This window comes from Callithrix jacchus, chromosome 15 (genome assembly GCF_049354715.1).
Source record: "Callithrix jacchus isolate 240 chromosome 15, calJac240_pri, whole genome shotgun sequence".
In the NCBI taxonomy this organism is placed as follows: domain Eukaryota; kingdom Metazoa; phylum Chordata; class Mammalia; order Primates; family Cebidae; genus Callithrix; species Callithrix jacchus.
The window spans coordinates 47,972,641-47,991,215 of record NC_133516.1 but is presented as its reverse complement, the minus strand read 5'-3'; positions in this window follow the sequence as shown (position 1 = coordinate 47,991,215).

Genomic DNA, 18,575 nt, shown 5'->3' with positions numbered 1-18,575 from the left:
GGTTAAGGGCAATTTAGGGTCAAGTTCAGGGTGTCGATCTTAGATGGGGATCGATCAGGGCCAGTGTTAGTTTAATTTCAGGATAACTGCTAATCGGTGAGAAGGTCTGGGACAGTATCAAGGTGATACAAAGTCAATTTGAATGGTGAGGTCATTCAGAGGGTGAAAATGAGATCAAGACAGGGTGAAGGTCAGTTTTAGAATCTGATTTGGGCTCAGAGTCAGCGTGATAGCCAGGATCAGAGTCAGTATGTGGGCAGTGTCAGTTTAAAATAAGAGCTTGCATGAGGGTCTGTATAAACACCAGAGTCATGGCAAAGATCACAGTTGGGACCATTATGAGAGTGAGGGTGAGGGTCAGAGTTAGGGACATAGTGAGGCTTAGGGTCAATGTCATGGCTAGGGTGAGGGCAAGATCAGAGTGAGTCAAGGTCAGTCAGGGTGAAGGTTAAGTCAAGTAGGTTCCAGGTCTATTTCATGAAAAGGGTCGGCGTGAGGCTCAGAATTAGAATCAAGGTAAGTGTGAGCAACAAGGAAAGGTCAGAGTGGCAGGATCAGAGTCAGGGTCAGGGTCAAGCTACAGGACCTTCGGGCTCTGTCCTGTGTGACAGTGAGGATCAGGGTCTAACTCAGGCTTAGTGTCAGGGTCATCTTGAGAGTCAGTGTTGGGTTTATAATCAATGTGAATGTGAATATCATGGTCATGTTGAGGGTCAGGGTCAGAGTCAGGCTCATAGTGAGCATTGGCATGAGGGTCATCATAGAATGAAAGTGAGAGTTAACAAAAGTGTGAGGCCTAGGTATAATTGTTAGCTCAGGGAAAGAGTGAGAGTGAAGGTCAGATTCAGGGTCAGAGTCAGTGTGAATGTCAGAGGAGAAGTGAAGGTCATGGTGTTGTGCAAAGGTCAGAGTCAGGTTAGGGTTCAGGTTCAGATTAAGTATCAAGGGCAGGATGATAACACAGCCTAGGACAGGGGCAGGGTAAGAGTTATGTCTGGATCAATTTTAGGATGAAGGTCAGATCAGAGTCAGAATGAGGGTGAAGGTGAGTCTAAGCTTCAAGAGTAAAGGTCAGGGTCAGAGTCAGCATGCAGGTCAACATGAACCGCAGTGTCTTGGTGAGGATGAGAGCTACCATTAGGGCCAGAGTGACATATTGATAGACATGATGAGATAGACATGAGCCTGAGCTCAGTGTCATGTTGAGTGTCAGGTTAAGTTTGAGGGGTCAACTTGATCCTGACTGTGCTCAGAACCTTGATTATCATCCTATTCTGAAACCACTGTGACCTTGACAGTGATCCTGAAGCTGACTCTGACTAAGAAAATACCCTTAGACTATCCCTAATCCTGCACTTGACTCTGGACTTTTCCTGACCCTAACCTTCACTCTGACCTTTATCATGATGCAGGCTGAACTTGATCCTCAATCTGACACTGACCCTGACCATCAAGCTGATGCTTTCTCTGACATATACACTCACCCTTATCACTATCTTTATGCTTATTCTGAAGCTCTCTGACATTAATCCTGTCTATGACCATCAAGTGACCTTGGCCCTTCCTCTGATCCTCATGCTGACTCTGAGCTGACCTTCACCCTGAATCTGACCCTGATTTTCTCTCTGAATTTTATTTTCAAATTCACCATTGTTATAACTGTGAGCCTTATCCTTACACATATACTGACTCAGAATCTCTTTCTTATCTCACAATAACATTTTTCTGTGCCTGACTCTGACCTTGACCTCCAGACATGGAAACTCACCTACTTCTGGCCCCTAATTCTTAGTCTTTCCCCACACTCAAATTCACCCTGCATTTGACATTGCCACTCATCCTGCCCTCACATTGACCTTGAGCCTTGCTTACTTAGCCTGACAATGATTTCAAACCTCATCCTTAACCTAACCCTGACCCTGACCCCAACCCTGATCTTCCCTAATCTTGATAGTGACCCTCACCTGATATTAATCTGACCCTGAAGCTGAGCCTGAGACTTACCTGATCCTTTCATTTTAACACTCAACTTGATGTTGATCCTTATACTGAATACTGAACCTTACTCTGAACTTCACCTTGACGCAACCTTGACACTCACTTACCCTGACCTTATTCGTCATTATGTCTCTGATGCCTACCCTAATACGGACTCTGACACTGACGTTCACCCTGAATCTGACTGATATTCATTGTGTACCTGACCTTACAGTGACCCTCACTATTACCATGATGCCTAGACCCTGATCTAGAGCATTACTACCATGTTCACCCTGACCTTACACTTGACCTTACAACTCACCTGATCCTAACCCTCAGCCTCATCCAGACCCTATTCCATACTATTACTCTGACACCAACTGTTGCCCACACCTTCAATATTACACTGGCCACATGTACTTTGCATTAGACCCTGACCCTCATTGTTACTTTGCATTAGACCCTGACCCTGATGGATCATCCTGACATTCAATCTGACCTTCACTCTCAGCTCGACCCTTTATCTCACCTAGTTTTTGTCCCTGACCTTTACCCCTATCTTCACCCTCACTTTCATGCTGTCACTAACCCTGACACTAACAACTGTCCTTACTTTCACCATGGCACACCCTGGCACAGACCCCTACCTTGACTCTTGCCTCACTCTGTCTCTCACATTTATTTTGATCCTCTCTCCCTGAACCTATCACCGTGATCTTGATTATTACCCTGAGCTGACGTGCTGCTGACCCCAGCCTAATCCTGATACTGACCCTGAACCCTGCCATGACCCCAGCCCTGACACTGAGCATCACCATTACCAAATAAAGTTAAAATTAAATGTATACATGCACTGGGGTTTGATCTCGATTCCTTGTCATCATAACAAGAAGGTACTTTTGAGAGCTATGAATAATTCTGAACTTGCTTACACGTGAACTGTGTGTTTTCAAACATGCTCCTTTGACTTGGGTTAATACAGTCTGCCCCAAAGTAAGAAACTGCAGTTAAGAAGAATGTGTGGTACTCATTGATTTGCCTTAGATAAAGCATGGGTCCAACCTATTAATTCTAATCATTAAAAGTTGTCTTTAGAGACTAATGTTTGGTTCTGAGCTTGATTTCTTCTTTACTGCTTGTCTGTACACAGACCTACACGTTTCAACTATATTTGCTTTACCTCTCAGTGAGAAGTCACAGTCAAGAACAAAGTACAAATACACATTTTCACATATATAGCTTAGATTAGCCTTATCTTCTTCTAACTGACAGGAAGAAAAGGCAGTCGAGAGGAATATGAGTTTCCGAATTCTGGAGTTTTTTTCCTCTTCTAAATCATATATATGTGTGTATGTGTGTGTGTATCTATCTATCTATCCATCTATCTATCTATATAGATATATATCTGAGTTTAGGTTGGCAAACAGAAGTAATGTTAAAAAAATTACTATTGGGGCAAACCAGCTCAGCCTTACACATTACTCTCAAATGAAACTTCTTATTGCTTTTTAGAGTAAACTGAGATAAACATAAGGATAGCAAAACATACTCATTTCAAAGGCACAATCTTACTAAAATAAAAAAATGTACAAAAGATCACATATAAGCCATATTTTAATTAACCCTTATTTCTTAAAATATCAATGAATTAACAAAATACACCTTTGGATGATAATACATATATATTTGTATTGGCCTCCTCAAAACTTTTAATTAAGATAATGCTTATAAAAAATGACCCAGATGGTTTTTAACTCTCTGCCCTCTAGGTGTCACTTGTGTCTACAGAAAAAGAAGGAAAAGGCTGATTAATTCAAGACAATAATTAATGTAAATAGTTGATTATATTGGGTATAAGAATTACAGAGAGTGTTTCTAATTGATTTCCTATTAGTTTATTTTTAAAATTTATTGCAGTTCATTCATATAATAATTTAATTTGATGTAGATTGTTTTATTTAATATACCGATTAATTATATTTTAAGGCTATAGTTAAACACTTTATTATTTAACTGTGTGTTGTATATATCCACAAAATTAGCCAATCTAGAATTAGCTCCACTTTCTTCTTTTGTTTTTCTTTTCTTTTCTTTTCTTTTTTTTTTTTTGAGATGAAGTCTTGCTCTGTTGCCAGGCTAGAGTGCAGTGGCGTGATCTTGGCTCACTGCAAACTCTGCCTCCCACATTCAAGTGATTCTCCTGCCTCAGCCTACCAGGTAGCTGAGATTACAGGAGTTGGCTACCATGCCCAGCTAATTTTTTTTTTTTTTGTACTTTTAGTAGAGACGAGGTTTCACCAAGTTCGCCAGGATGGTCTTGATCTCCTGACCTCATGATCTACCTGCCTTGGCCTCCAAAAGTGCTGGGATTATAGGTATGAGCCACCTCACCCGCCTGGCCCCCACTTTCTAACAATGCCCAATCTAGAGCAAACCCCTCACTTCCTTAGACCTTCCCCCAAATCACCCAACAAAAGATCAAATTCTGTAACAACTACTTTCTGACACCTTCTTGCTGCTACACCCTGCAGTTCCCAGTGGTGTGCATTCTCCCTCAATGCAACACATAATGAGCCCAGTTTATTCATCTAAGGTATGTGCCTATGGGGTCTTGGACACAAGGGCACTGACAAGATGAGCGCATAGATAGGCACAGAAGCTGTGAAGTCAGCGTGACCAGGGCTGGATCCCTTGTCTTTGCCCTTTCAAAATTTAAAATACTAGATCAATTCTTATGAACAAATAAGTTGGATGGTTTTAAACTTTCTGTCTCCTGGGTGTTCCTTATGTCTAGAGGAAAAAAAAACCAGATTGATTACTTAATTAAAGGTAGTAATTAATGTAGATGTTGATTAAACTGAGTAGAAAAATTGCAGAGATACAAGTCTATGCAGAGGATAAATGTATTTTAAATAGAAACCTGTTTTTATGTTTGTACATGTGTGCGTGCCTAAATTCATACAAGTAAGTGTATATCAAATTCCTACACTTGATTTAACCCACGGAGAAGCAATATCGATAGTTCTTTTACTACAATTTGTTATATAAATAATATGCCAAATGAATAAATTAGAATTTAGATCTTTTATGTAAATTTACTAAATATTTCTATGCCCAGATCAATAGAGGTTCCTTTTGTCACCAAATTATTCTGTTCTCAATGCTTTTTGCATACTCTTCAACCATTCTTTTGAAACTCCTTTGGATAGTGTTGACCTAATTTTATATGCTCATATTTTACAATGCTGGCACCTACTTTAATCCACTCCTAAAATACGGACCACACAGCCAGCAGATGGAGACGCTGAGCGCGTGCACTCCTCGCTCTGCAGCACCACCCCTCAGCCAGACGCGCGCCCGAGGGCCCGCCCGGCGCAAGCGCACTTGCTCGAAGAAACAGGTGGTGAGAATCTGGTTTTTAGCTCAGCCTTCAACCCTGTCTCCTGTGTTGTTCCTCCTATCGAGGAAAGAAAAGGGTGCAACCCATCTCCCCGTTAATCCCGAATCCTTGTCAGGCCGCTGCAGCAGGCGCTCCCGGGGCTGCCAATGGCTCCCTACCACTGGCTCCTGGAGAACAGCAATTTGGCAGCCGTTGCACCCGGAATAGTCTATGCATGCTCAATAGTTGGGCAGGGGGCTTTTAACAAAGGTCATCACACGACAGGGTCAAAGGGATTACAGCGGGCGTTTCCTAGCAACGGTGAGTCCTGCCCACTACAGATTCTGGGAAGGGGGTATGAGGCGGAGATTACTCTCTGCGAACTTTGCCAAGAGTGGCAGTACCGCATAATAGCGAGCATGCGTTGGGGACCAGTGGGAGGATGACTTACGCCAAACGAACTCAATTGCAGGATTCTGGGTGCATTAAACTTGCAATCCGTGACTGGGTCACTGGTAAAGGAGTGGGGTGGGCAGAGAGCTCTGTTGCACTTTCCTCCCTTCACCACCAAGGGGAGGAGTGGGTGAGTGGCAAGGTGGGGTTCCCAGGTAGACCACAGGGTCCAACTTTCCTTTAACAAAGTTTTCAGCCAGGCGAGGTGGCTCACGCCTGTAATCCCCGTACTTTGGGAGGCGAGGCGGGCGGATCACCTGAGATCAGGATGTGGAGACCAGACCGACCAACAGGGAGAAACCCCGTCTCTACCAAAAGTACAAAATTAACCGGGAGCGTTGGCTCATGCCTGTAATCCCAACTACTCGGGAGGTTGAGGCAGGAGAATGGCTCGAACCTGGGAGGCAGAGGTTGAGGTGAGCCATTGCACTCCAGCCTGGGCAATAAGAGTGAAAGTGTCAAGGAAGGAAGGAAGCCAGGAAGGTGGGAAAGAGGGAAAGAGGGAAGAAGGGAAGGAGGGGGGGGGAAGGAAGGAAGGAAGGAAGGAAGGAAGGAAGGAAGGAAGGAAGGAAGGAAGGAAGGAAGGAAGGAAGGAAAGTTTGTTTTCACCCTTGCAGAATAAGGATCCCAGAAAGGGTTGATTTTAGACTTAAAAGCTAATGGTAATGCTTTCTGCCATGGGAGTTTAAGAGATTTTGAGAGCTTTGTTAATTTTAGTTCTAAGATTCCATTCACTCTCTTGTTCATCCTGGAGACTGCAGATGATAAGGGCAGTGAAGTTTCTGCATAAAATGACTTAAGAGAAGTACTAGTAAAAAAATGAGCACCTTGGTCATTAGAGAGATAAATGGGAATTCAACAAAACCAAGCCATCCCCTGAACCCTTTCCATCTCCCACCCGGCATGGGGTAGCTCTCCAGCAAGGAAAAGCTTCAGTCCACTCTGAGAGTAAATGAACAAAAAGCAAAATGTATTTATCATTCATTGTAAAAAGTATTTGTATGAAGTCCATTTGGAGGTATTTAAAGGGCCACAGAAGCTATTCCTGTCTGTGACCCCACCTTGGCAGTTTATCAGGATGTGTCACTGGCAGATAAGACATGCTTTCAAACACATCCTTGGCAGCTACATCTAAAATTAAGCCGCCAGTGTTGGTTTATATTGTGGTCAACTTATCATTCCTTTATGGTTACATCATGAAGAATTTTCATTAAGCTCCATTTTCAAGTGTTTAGGCATGCTTAGTTGACCGTCCTGATGATCATCTAATGATCATCCCAAATGGAATTAGAGACTTTTTTCTGACAGTTAGGAACAGCCTCTTTGAATTTCTCGAAGACTTTTCTTACTGGTGTGATGATAGGAGTGTTTACCTAGGTTAATATTGTTTATTTAGCATAATGACCAGCCAAAGCATTTCCATGAGTTTCTGGGTCTAATATTTTCAATGACTGTGTTTTTATGATAGCTGTTTTTTTTTAGGTAATAGCAAAGCATCTAAAAGTTCTTTGTCATCCACTTTGTGTACGTTTTTTTTTTTCAAGGTTAGAAACACCTTTGTTTCTAAACAATTCTGAATTTGTGGACTACTCCCAAAACACATTTACTATCAGCATAAATATTATTTATTTATTTATTTATTTGTGAGCTGTCAAGCCCAGGTAAGGACAATGATGTTAGTTATCTGAACTGATTTAAATTTCTGGAAGTTGTCTATGTTTTAAGGGTGAATTTCACTCCATAATAGCATTTTAACTTTGAACAAATAAAATTAGGTCAAGGTTATCCAAGGGAATCTGTGAGAATAGTTGAAGAGAATACAAAAAGCAGTAGAACAATTTGTTGACAAAAAGGAACCTGGGCATACAATAAGTCATTTCATACAAAAGACCTAAATTCTAATTTTATTCTTTTGGTATATTATTTATATAAAAATTTGTAGTAAAGGATATAAACGTTTTTTTGTATTCATTGGGACATACACAAACATATAAATAGGCAATAATTTAAAGTTTTAAACTATAGGTTTAAAGCATAATTATCAGTATACTAAATAAAGCAGTATGCATTATATTAAATTTATTATATGAGTGAACTGCACAACTTTTAAAAATTTACAAACAAAAAATCACATCCTATATGTATATACCCATATCTCTCTGCAGTCCTTGTACCCAGTATCATGAACTCTTTATTAATTACTATCTCTAATTAAAAGAATGATTCTTTTTTCTTTTTCTTTTTTCCCTCTGGACATAGGAGACATCTAGAGGATAGAAAGCAAAAACCTAAAAAAAAAAAATTAAATTAAAATTTAAAAAAAGAAAGAAAGTAAAAAACTACCAAGGTATTTTTTCATGAGCATTTATCTCATAGTAATTAAAAGTTTTGAGAAGGCAAATATATACAAATATGTCTTATTATCCAAAGAGATTTACATATTTTGTTAATCCATTGACATTGTAAGAATGAAGAGGTAATTAAAATTAGGTTTAATAAGCAATGTATTTTTGTCTTTTTTTCTTTCTAGTAAGAATGTGCCTTTGTTATGTGTTTTGCTGTCCTTGCGTTTGTCTTACTTTACTCTGAGAAGCAATAAGGATTTTTGACAGGAATGTCTGAGGCTGAGCCTGATTATATGACTCCAAATTCTTTTTAATACTACTATTCACTCTTATTTGCTCTGCTGTGTTAGTCAATTCAGGCTGCTATAACAGAATACCATAGGCTGAGTGGCTGAAACAACAGACATTTATTTCTCACAGTTCTGGAGGCTGGGAAGTCCAAAATCAATGCACCAGCAAATCCTGTAATCGGGTGACAGCCCTCTACCTGGCTCACAGATAACTGTCTTCTCATATCCTCATATGGTGGATGGCAGAGAGAGGGAGCAATCTTTGAAATCTCTCTCTCTCTCTCTCTCTTTGTAAGACAGAGTTTCACTGTTTGTTGCCCAGGCTAGAGTGCAATGGCATGATCTCAGCTCACTGTAACCTCTGACTCCTGCCTTAGCCTCCCAAGTAGCCAGGGTTACAGGTGGGTGCCACTACCACCCAGCCAATTTTTGTAGTTTTAGTAGAGATGGGGTTTCACCATGTTGGCCAGGCTGGTCTTGAACTTCTGACCTCAAATGATCCACCTGCCTCAACCTTCCAAAGTGCTAGGATTACAGGCATGAGCCATCTGGATCTTAACTTATGAATTTGGGGGGAATACAAACATTCAGTCTATAACACCTACCTTGTAAAAAAGAATATGCCTTTTAGATGGATATGTGCTGTTCTTCTTACATTCATCTTAGTTTACTGCAGGAAATAATAATAAGATATTTTTGAAAGGAATGTCTAAAACTGAGTTTGCTGATACTAATATTGATTCTGTGTGTGTGTGTGTGTGTGTGTGTGACAGGTTCTCATTCTGTCACCCAGGCTGGAGTGCAGTGGCATAGTCACAGCTCACTGCAGTCTCAACCTCCTGGACTCATCTGATACTCCTGGCTCAGCCTCCTGAGTAGCTGGAACTACAGGTGTGTGCCACCAAGCCTGGCTAGCTTTTTGTATTTTTGTAGAGATGGGGTTTCACCACATTGCCCAGACTGGCGGATTCTTTTCAGTACTGCTGCTTAGACTTATCCTCATTTGTTGTCCCTCACAATAGGGCTGCACATTTGCAATGAACACAAACTCATCTGTGTTTATGTTCATCTCAGTTTACTCTAAGAAGCAAAAGGCTGAGCTCCTGCCTCAGCCTCCTGAGTAGCTGGGATTACAGGTACCTGGGATTATATGCACTAATACAGATTGTTTTCAATGCTACTTCTGTTGGCCTAAACCAAGATGTATTTAAGATTTATTTGGCCCCCCAAAAAACTCAGAAACTCATATTCATCTCAATTACAATTTCTTCCTGTGAGTCAGAAGAAGATAAGAGAAACCTAAGCTATATATGTGAAAATGAGTTCATAGTTACACACTGTCGTCAACAGTAATTTCTTGCAAGTTAAAGGAAATATCATTAAAGATTGTATTTATGTGGACAGACTAACAGTAAAAAAAAAAAAAAAAAATCAGATACTAGTCTCTAAAGAAAATTCTGGTCGGGCACAGTGGCTCATGTCTGTAATCCCAGCATTTTGGGAGGCTGAGACAGGCGGATCACCTGAGGCCAGGAGTTTGAGACCAGCCTGGCCAACATGGTAAAACCTGATCTCTACTAAAATTACAAAAATTAGCCAGGTGCGGCTGTGTGCACCTGGGATTACTCAGGAGGCTGAGGCAGGAAAATCACTTGAACTTAGGAGAAAGAGGTTGTAGTGAACTGAGATTGTGCCACTGTACTCCAGCCTGGGCAACAGAGTGAGACTCCATCTCAAAAATAAATAAATAAATAAATAAAGGTTGGGAGTGGTGGCTCACACCTGTAATTCCAGCACTTCAGGAGGCCAAGGGGGGTGGATCACCTGAGGTGGGGAGTTCAAGACCAACCTGACCAACATGAAAAAAACCCCGTCTTTACTAAAAACACAAAAATTACCTAGACATGGTGGCACATACCTATAATCCCAGCTACTCAGGAGGCTGAGGCAGAAGAATCGCTTGAACCTGGGAGGCAAAGGTTGCAGTGAGCTGAAATTGTTCCAATACCCTGCAGCCTGGGCAACAAGAGCAAAACTCCATCTCAAAAATAAATTAAAAATACATAAATAAAATTCTTAACTGTTATAATTAACCTATGCTTTATCTGAGGTAAATCAGTGAGAACCACATATTTTTCTCAACTGCAGTGTCTTTCTTTTATTTTTTTTGTTTTTAACAGGGTTTCACTCTGTTGCCAGGGCTGGAGTGCACTGGTGCAATCTCAGCTCACTGCAACCTTTACCTCCCAGGCTCAAGCTATCTTCCTATCTCAGCCTCCCAAGTAGCTGGAACTACAGGTTTGTGCCACCATACTTGGCTAATTTTTTTAAATTATTTTTTGTTGATGGCTTTTTGCCATGTTGCCTAGCCTGGTCTCAAACTCCTGGACTCAAGCAATCCACCTGCCTTGGCCTCCCAAAGTGCTGGAATTGCAAGGCCTGAACCACTGCACCCAGCCTCAACTGCAGTTCCTTTCTTTTCTTCTTTTCTTTTTTTCTTTTTTTTCTTTTTTTTTTTTTTTTGAGACGGAGTTTCGCTCTTGTTACCCAGGCTGGAGTGCAATGGCGCCATCTCGGCTCAGCGCAACCTCCGCCCCCTGGGTTCAGGCAATTCTCCTGCCTCAGCCTCCTGAGTAGCTGGGATTACAGGCACGCGCCACCGTGCCCAGCTAATTTTTTGTAATTTTTAGTAGAGACGGGGTTTCACCATGTTGACCAGGATGGTCTCAATCTGTTGACCTCGTGATCCACCCACCTCAGCCTCCCAAAGTGCTGGGATCACAGGCTTGAGCCACCGCGCCCGGCCTCTTTTCTTCTTTTCTTTCTTTCTTTTTTTTTTTTAAGACAGAATCTCATTCTGTTGCCCAGGCTGGAGTGCAGTGGCATGATCTCAGCTCACTGCAACCTCCACCCACAAGTTCAAGTGATTCTCCTGCCTCAGCCTCCCGAGTAGCTGGGATTACAGGCACCTACCACTGCACCTGGCTAATTTTTGTATTTTTAGTAGAGATGGGGTTTCACCATGTTGGCCTGGCTAGTCTTTAACTCCTGACCTTGTGATCCACTGCCTTAGCCTCCCAAAGTTCTGGGATTGCAGGTGTAAACCACCACGCCCAGCCCAACTACAGTTTCTTACTTTAAGGTAGACCACAAATCAAAGCAGCATATTTGAAAACACACAGTAGGTTGGGTGCAGTGGCTCACACCTGCAATCCCAGTACTTTGGGAAGCTGAGGTGGGAGGATCAATTGAACTGAGGGGTTCGAGACCAGCCTGAGCAACATGGTAAGAGCTTGTCCCCATTTTTTAAAAAAGAATTAATTAGCTGGGAGTGGTGGTGCATATCTTTGGTCCCAGCCACTCAGGAGGCTGAGGAGGGAAAGTCACTTGAGCCCAGGAGGTTGAGTCTGCAGTGAGTCAGGATCATATCACTGCACTCCAGCTTGGGCAATAGAGAGAGATCCTGTCTGTAAAGAAAAGAAAAGAAAGCACACAATGCATGTGTAAGCAAGTTGAGAATTACATGTAGTTCTCGAAAGCACATCCTTACTCAAAAGCATAGTCTAATTGAGAACAATAAGAAATCCAAAAGAACCTAGAGTGTGAGTCTATAAGATTTCATGTTCAAACTCAACTTGGTGATGGTTAGGTCATTATTAGAGTCAGGATCAGGGTCACAACGAGGGTCACAGACAGGGTGAGGTTGTGTCAAGGTCATGATAATGATGAGTGTTAGGATCGGTAAGTGTCAGGATCAGTATCACGATCAGTATTAGGATCAGCATCTGAGGATGTATTTGGGGATCAAGTTGGGGGTCAGGGTCAGTGAGAAGGTTAGTGACAGGGTGAGGTGCAGAGAATCTGGTACAGGGTCAGAGTGAGAGTGGGTGTATATTTCAGAGTCAGTGTCAGGGTGATGGTTAGGGTCAGGGTCAACGTAATGGTCAGTGTGAGGATTGGAATAAGAGTGAAGTCAAATAAGCGTCCGTGGATGAATGAAGTTCAAGGCCAGGTGAGGTTTAGGATCAGGATCAAGGTGAAAGTGAAGATGAGGCACAGGCACAGTCATTGTTCGGGGCGAAATGATGTACATATCTAGATGAGGGGTATACAGATGTGAGTTGGGATGAGGACTCCAGTCAGGTTCAGCATCATTGTGGGGTAAGAACTAAAGATTAGGGTCATGGTAAGGATTAGCCATCACAATAGTGTGAGGGTTAGGTTCAGGGCGAGGGTGGTGTAAAGATCAAGGTCAGGGCATCAGTCAGGTTCAGAGTGACGAACAGGGTCAGGTTGATTATCAAGGACAGTAATGTTTGAAGAGTAAGGAAGTCAGATACAGTGGCAGTGTGTTAATCATGATGGGGTGGGGTTAAGTACCAGGTCATTGTCTTAGTCTATTTTGTGTTATTTTGTGTTGTTATAAATAAAAACCTGAGGCTGAGTAATTTATAAAGAAAAGGGGTTTGTTTAATTGGTTCACAGTTCTGCAGACTATATAAAAAACATGGCATCAGCATCTGCTTCTGGCAAGAGCCTCAGGCTGCTTCCACTCATGGCAGAAGGCAAAGGGGAGTCACATGTGCAGAGATCACATGGACAGGGAGGGAGCAAGAGAGAGGAGGAGAGGAGGTACTGGGCTCTTTTTAACAACCAGATCTCATGGGAACTAATAGATCAAGAACTCACTCACTCCCCACTTTCCTCCCCATACCCCAGGGAGGGCATTATCTATTCATGAGGGAATAGATAATGTTTTGGTCCCCATGACCAAAACAACCTACACTAGACCCCACCTCCAACATTGGGGATCAAATTTCAAAATGAGGTTTGGAAACAAACTTTCAAATCATTGCGATCAGAAACTTGAGAAATATAAGGGTCTGGGTCAGAGAAAGTTTGGGGTTGCAGGTGAAGATCAGTATCAGGATCATGGTGAGGGGTAAAGTCAGGATGAGGGTAGGGACAAGGTCAAGTACAAGATCAAGGATACGGTGAGGTAATGGTAAGTTTGAGGGCCCAGGTTAGGGTTTGTATCAAGATTACAGTGAGCGATAGGATTAGAGTGACCTTCAGTGTTAGTTGAGTTTCAGGGTCAAGATGAACATGAGAATAAGGTTCTAGGGAAAGTTCAGAGACGTGGTAATAGGAAGGTCATCATCACCATGACAGCCAATATCGGGCACATGGTGAGGGATAGGTTCAGGTGAGAATAAAAGATAGAGTCTGGGTTGCATCATGATCATGTTCAGGGTAAGCTTCAGCTTCAGAGTCCTTTTGTCCTCAAGATAAGGGTTAATATTAAGTTGAGGGTCAAAGTGGGGGTCAGGGTCATTGTGAGGGTCAGCATAAGGGCCATGATCAGGATGAGTCTCAGGGACAAGTCAAGGTCCAGTTCATAATCAAGGTGTTGGTCAGGGTGTGGGTGTGTGTGAGTGTGGGGGTTATGGTCAGGGTCAAGTTATATGGAAATAGAAGGATCAATGACAATGTCATTGTTACAGTTAGGGTCAAGGTTGGGGTGAGGATTTCAGAGGAAAGATTAGGGTCAGTCAAGGTTCAGGGTAAAGTTCAGGGCCTGGGTAAGGGTAGAGTCAGGGTGATAGCATGAATATCAGGGTCTTTGTGTGAGTCATTATCAGGGTGAGGATTACTGTAAGGATAAGGGTGAGTTTCAAGATGTGGGTCACATGCAGGGTGATGGCCAAATCCAAGTCAGGGTAAAGATGAGAGTTAGGTGCAGGTCAGATTCAGAGTGAGAATAAGTGTCATCATAAAGGTCCAGTTTAGGATGAGGCCAGGGTGAGTATACGGTTTGGACCAAGGTCAGAATCATTTTCAGGTGAGGGTCAGGGGAAGGGTAAAGCTGTGTGTGAAGGTCAAGGTGAAGGTGAGGATCACACTCAAGATCAGGTTCAGGGAGCTAATGAGGCTCATGGATGGTATCATGGTGAGGGTCAAGGTCAAGATGCAAAACAGTTCAGGGTAAGGTCAGAAAAGTATCTGGTTGAGAATCAGAGTGAGGGTCAAGATTAAGATTAGAGTTGGCCAAGGCTCTGGCTGAAGTTGAGGATCAGGGCTGATGTGAGAATAGTATCCATACCATGCTCAGCTTGAGTGTCAGAATCAGGTCAGGGTGTTGTTCAGGTAAGGGTGATAATCAGGGCCAATATCATGATAGGGTTAGGGCCAAGCAGAGGGTGAGGATCAGGTTGAAGTTAAAATTCACAAGCAAGCTTAGGGACACCATCAGGGTTAAGGTTCAATCGAATATCAGAGTCTTGTTGAGTGTCATGGATAAAGTCAAAGTCAGGCTCAGGGACATGGTGACAGTCAGGGTCACAGTCAGGCTGAGTATCAGTTCAGTGTGAAGGTCAGGGTAAGAATGAGAGTCATGATGTGACTCAAGGTGAGAGTAAGGGTGAAGATGGTCAGGGTTATGGTTAGTATCAAGTTCAGCCAGCTCAGGTTTGGGGACACAGTGAGGGTCACAATTGTTTTCATCCTTATAATCTGGGTCAGATTGATGGTCAAGTTCAAACTGATGGTCAGGTTTAGTATAAGGATCGGTTGAAGGTCAGTGTCAAGGCAAAGGTTAGGATCAGGTAAGGTTCAGGATCAATGTCAGAGGCTGATCAGGGTCAGAGTGATGAATAAGGTGATGTCCAGCAGCAGAGAGGTCAGAGTCAGTTTCAAGGTGTCATCATAGTCAGATTTCATTTAAGATCAATGGCAAAAGTAAAGACAATGGTCAGGGACAAGTTAAGGGTCAGGTTTAGAGTCCAGTTTAGGGTCAGGATCAGAGTGAGATAGTATCATGATGAGAGTCAGTATGAAAGGTTGAGGGTCAGGGTCTTCATAAGGGTGGAAATCAGGGTCAGTGTGAGGGTCATATTTAGGATAAGGAACAAGATGGAGGGTCAATATCATTGCAGGTTTAGGTTAAGGATCAAAGTATCCGGTCGCCAGAATGAAGAATAGGATTAGGTATGCACCAGAGTCTTGGTTAGTATCAGGTTTACTGTGAGGGTGAGTCAGTGTCAGGATGAGTGTCAGGGTCAGAATCATGCACAGGGTCATGGTGAAGGTCAGGGTTATGTTCTGTGTGAGGATAAGGGTCAGCTTTAGTCTTGAAGTCAGGGTGAATGTGAAGGTAAAATCATGGCGAGTTAAGGATTAAGTTGAGATCAGGTTCAGGGTAAAGGTGTGAGCAAGATCAAAGGAAAAGTCCAGTTCAAATTTAGATACAGGGTAGGGGTTAACTTCAGGGTCTAAGTCATGGTCAAAGAGAGGTGGAAGTCAGGGTGAATGTACAAGTATATGTGTAAGATACAGAGTCAGAGTCAGTGTGAGGTTGACAATTTGGGCCATGGTCAGGCTCTAGCACAGTGTAAGGACATGGTAAAAGTCAAGTCAGTGTCAGTTAGGGTCAGCATGACAGTGACATTCAGGGTGAAGTTCAGGTTAAAGATCAGGTGGAAGGTCATTGTTATGGTCAGCATGTAGGGCAGGGTCAGGTAAAGTTCAGCATAAAAGATAGGGTCACAGCCACTATGGAAAACAATATGGTCAGTTCCTCAAAAAATTAAAAATTACTACATGATCCAGCAATTCTACTTCTAGGTATATATACAGAAGAATTGGAAGTAGGGTCTCAAAGAGATGCTTGAACACTCATGTTTATAGCAGCATTATTCACAACAGGCAAAAGGTAGAAGCAACCCAAGTGTCCATGGCCAGATGAATGGATAATAAAATGTGGTATATACTGAATATTATTCATCCTTAAAAAGGAAGGGAATTCTGATGCATGCTACAACATGGATGCATCTCAAGGTTATTATGCTGGGCAAAATGATCCAGTCACCAAAGGACAAATACTGTACGATTCCGCCTATATATTTAGGTTAAGCAAAATTATAGAGACAGAAACTGTAATTGCCAGGGGCTGGGAAAGGGGAAAACAGGGAGTTGTTGTTTAACTGATACAGAGTTTCAGTTCTGCGAGATGAAAGGAGTTCTGGATATTGGTTGTACAACAATGTGAATATACTTAGTGCCATTGAACTGTATACTTTTTAAATGTTTAAGATGGTAAATTTGATGTTATATTTCTTTTACCACAATTTTTTTAAAGCCAGTCAGTCTAGTCAGTTTGATGGTCAGTGTGAATGTCAGAGTCTTGGTGAGAGTCAGTGTCAGGCTGATGGTCAGGATTAGGGTCAAGGTTAAGTTATTGGTCAGGGTTCTGACCAGGGACAGGGTGAAATTCAAGTTTCGGGTAACTTTTGAGAGGTGGGGGGTTTAGAGCCAATGTCAGCATGATACCAGAGTCAGAGATACTTTTAGGGCCAGGGTCATAGACACTAGATGAGAGCAAAAGGGAGGACCAGATAAGGGCCAATTTTAAGGTGAACATCAGAATAAAAGTCAGGGTCAGGATCAGGGTCAGGTTTAGAATGAAGATTTGGTTGAGCATGTAGTGCATAGTAAACTCAAGGTGAGCAGGATCAGGTGAACGTAAAGGTCCTGCTGAGGATGCCCAGCTAAAGTGTTAGGGTAATGGTGCGGTAGAATCATTTGATGGTGACTCTGAGTGCCATGGTCTTTTCAAGGTCATAGTCATGATCAGGACAAGGATAAGGGTCAGAATTTGGGTCAGGTTCAGGGTGAGGATGAATTTAAGACCAGTGTGATAGGGCGATGGTCTGGGTCAGGGTCAGGATTGAGTCAGTGTTCATATCAGGGTGAGGGTCAGGGCTAGAGTCAGGGTTACAGCTTCATTAGGGTCATGACGAGGGTGGGCTAGTCCAAGGGTCAGAATAAGGGTGAAATTCAGTGTCAGAAGGAGTTTTTGGGTTACGGACAAATTCAGAGTGAGGGTAAGGGTCAGAATAAGCATTAGAGCTGTGGTAAGAGTGAGGATGAGAGATTCAGAGACAGCAGCAGATTCAGTGTCTCAGTCATGGGGAGGGTGTGGAGCAGGATCTTGTGAAGGATAAAGTTTAGGGTGAGGTTCAGAGACAGGGCCAGATTTATGGTCAGGTTCAACGTCAGTGTGAATGGGTGAGGGTAAGAGTATGGGTCAACATCAGTGTCAGAATGAAAGTTAGTGTCAGACTGTGTCTTGTAGGTTATGGGTAAGGGTCAGAGTCAAGATTAGATGAATGCCAGGTTCAAATCAAGGTTCAAGAAAAAATTAAGGTAAGGGTTAGACAAAGGTCAGGGTGAGGGTGAGGGTGAGGGTGAGGGTGAAGGTAGAATCAGGGTGAGAGCCAAGTTCAGGGTCAGTAGCTTATTTAGCATCACATTCAGGGTCAAGCTCAGGTCATGGTAAGAATCAGTGTGACGTTCAGGTTAAGGGTCAGCGTTCAGTCAGGAAGAAAGTCATGTGAGTATCTAGGTCAAGGTCAGGGTCAAGATTGTGATGAAGGCCAGGTTCAGGATCTGAGTAATCGTGAGTGTCAGGGTGAGGATTAAGGTCAGATTCAGAGGGAGTATGAGGTATATGTCCAGGGTCAACATCAGGATAAAAGTCAATGTCAGCATCAGGGTGAAGGGTGGGGTTAGATTGAGAGGGTAAGTGTGAGAGTCAGAGTCAGTGTGAGGGCCATAGGTTTGGGGACATGGTGAGGGTCAGGTTCAAGATTAGGATCAAATTCAGGGTGAGGGTAGGGTCAGCCTCAGAGTTAAAGTCTGCCTATAGACAAATTCAGTGTGAGGGTGAGAATCAGAGTCTGTGTCAGGATCAGAGTCTGTGTGGGCATAGCTAAGAATCATGGTAGTGTGGGAAACAGGGCGAAGGACAAGGTCATGTTCTGTGTCAGAGTAAATGGCAGGCTGAGGATATGGTTCACCAGGAAGCTCAAAATCAGGGTCAGGGTCAGAGAAAGGATTAGGTTCAGGGTCAGCTTCAGGCTGAGGGCCAGGTTGAGGTCAGGGTGTGGGTCAGAGTCTGGGAGAATGCAAGGCCAAGGCTCACCAACACTTTTGGGGTGATTTGTTGTGCAGAATAATCAAAACACACCCTATCCCTTAGAGGGGCATTATTTATATGCACCAAAAGCCATGAGCTGCTTCGTTGACCCTCCACATCCCTTGCTGTCCAACCTACTACTTTAGATCCTT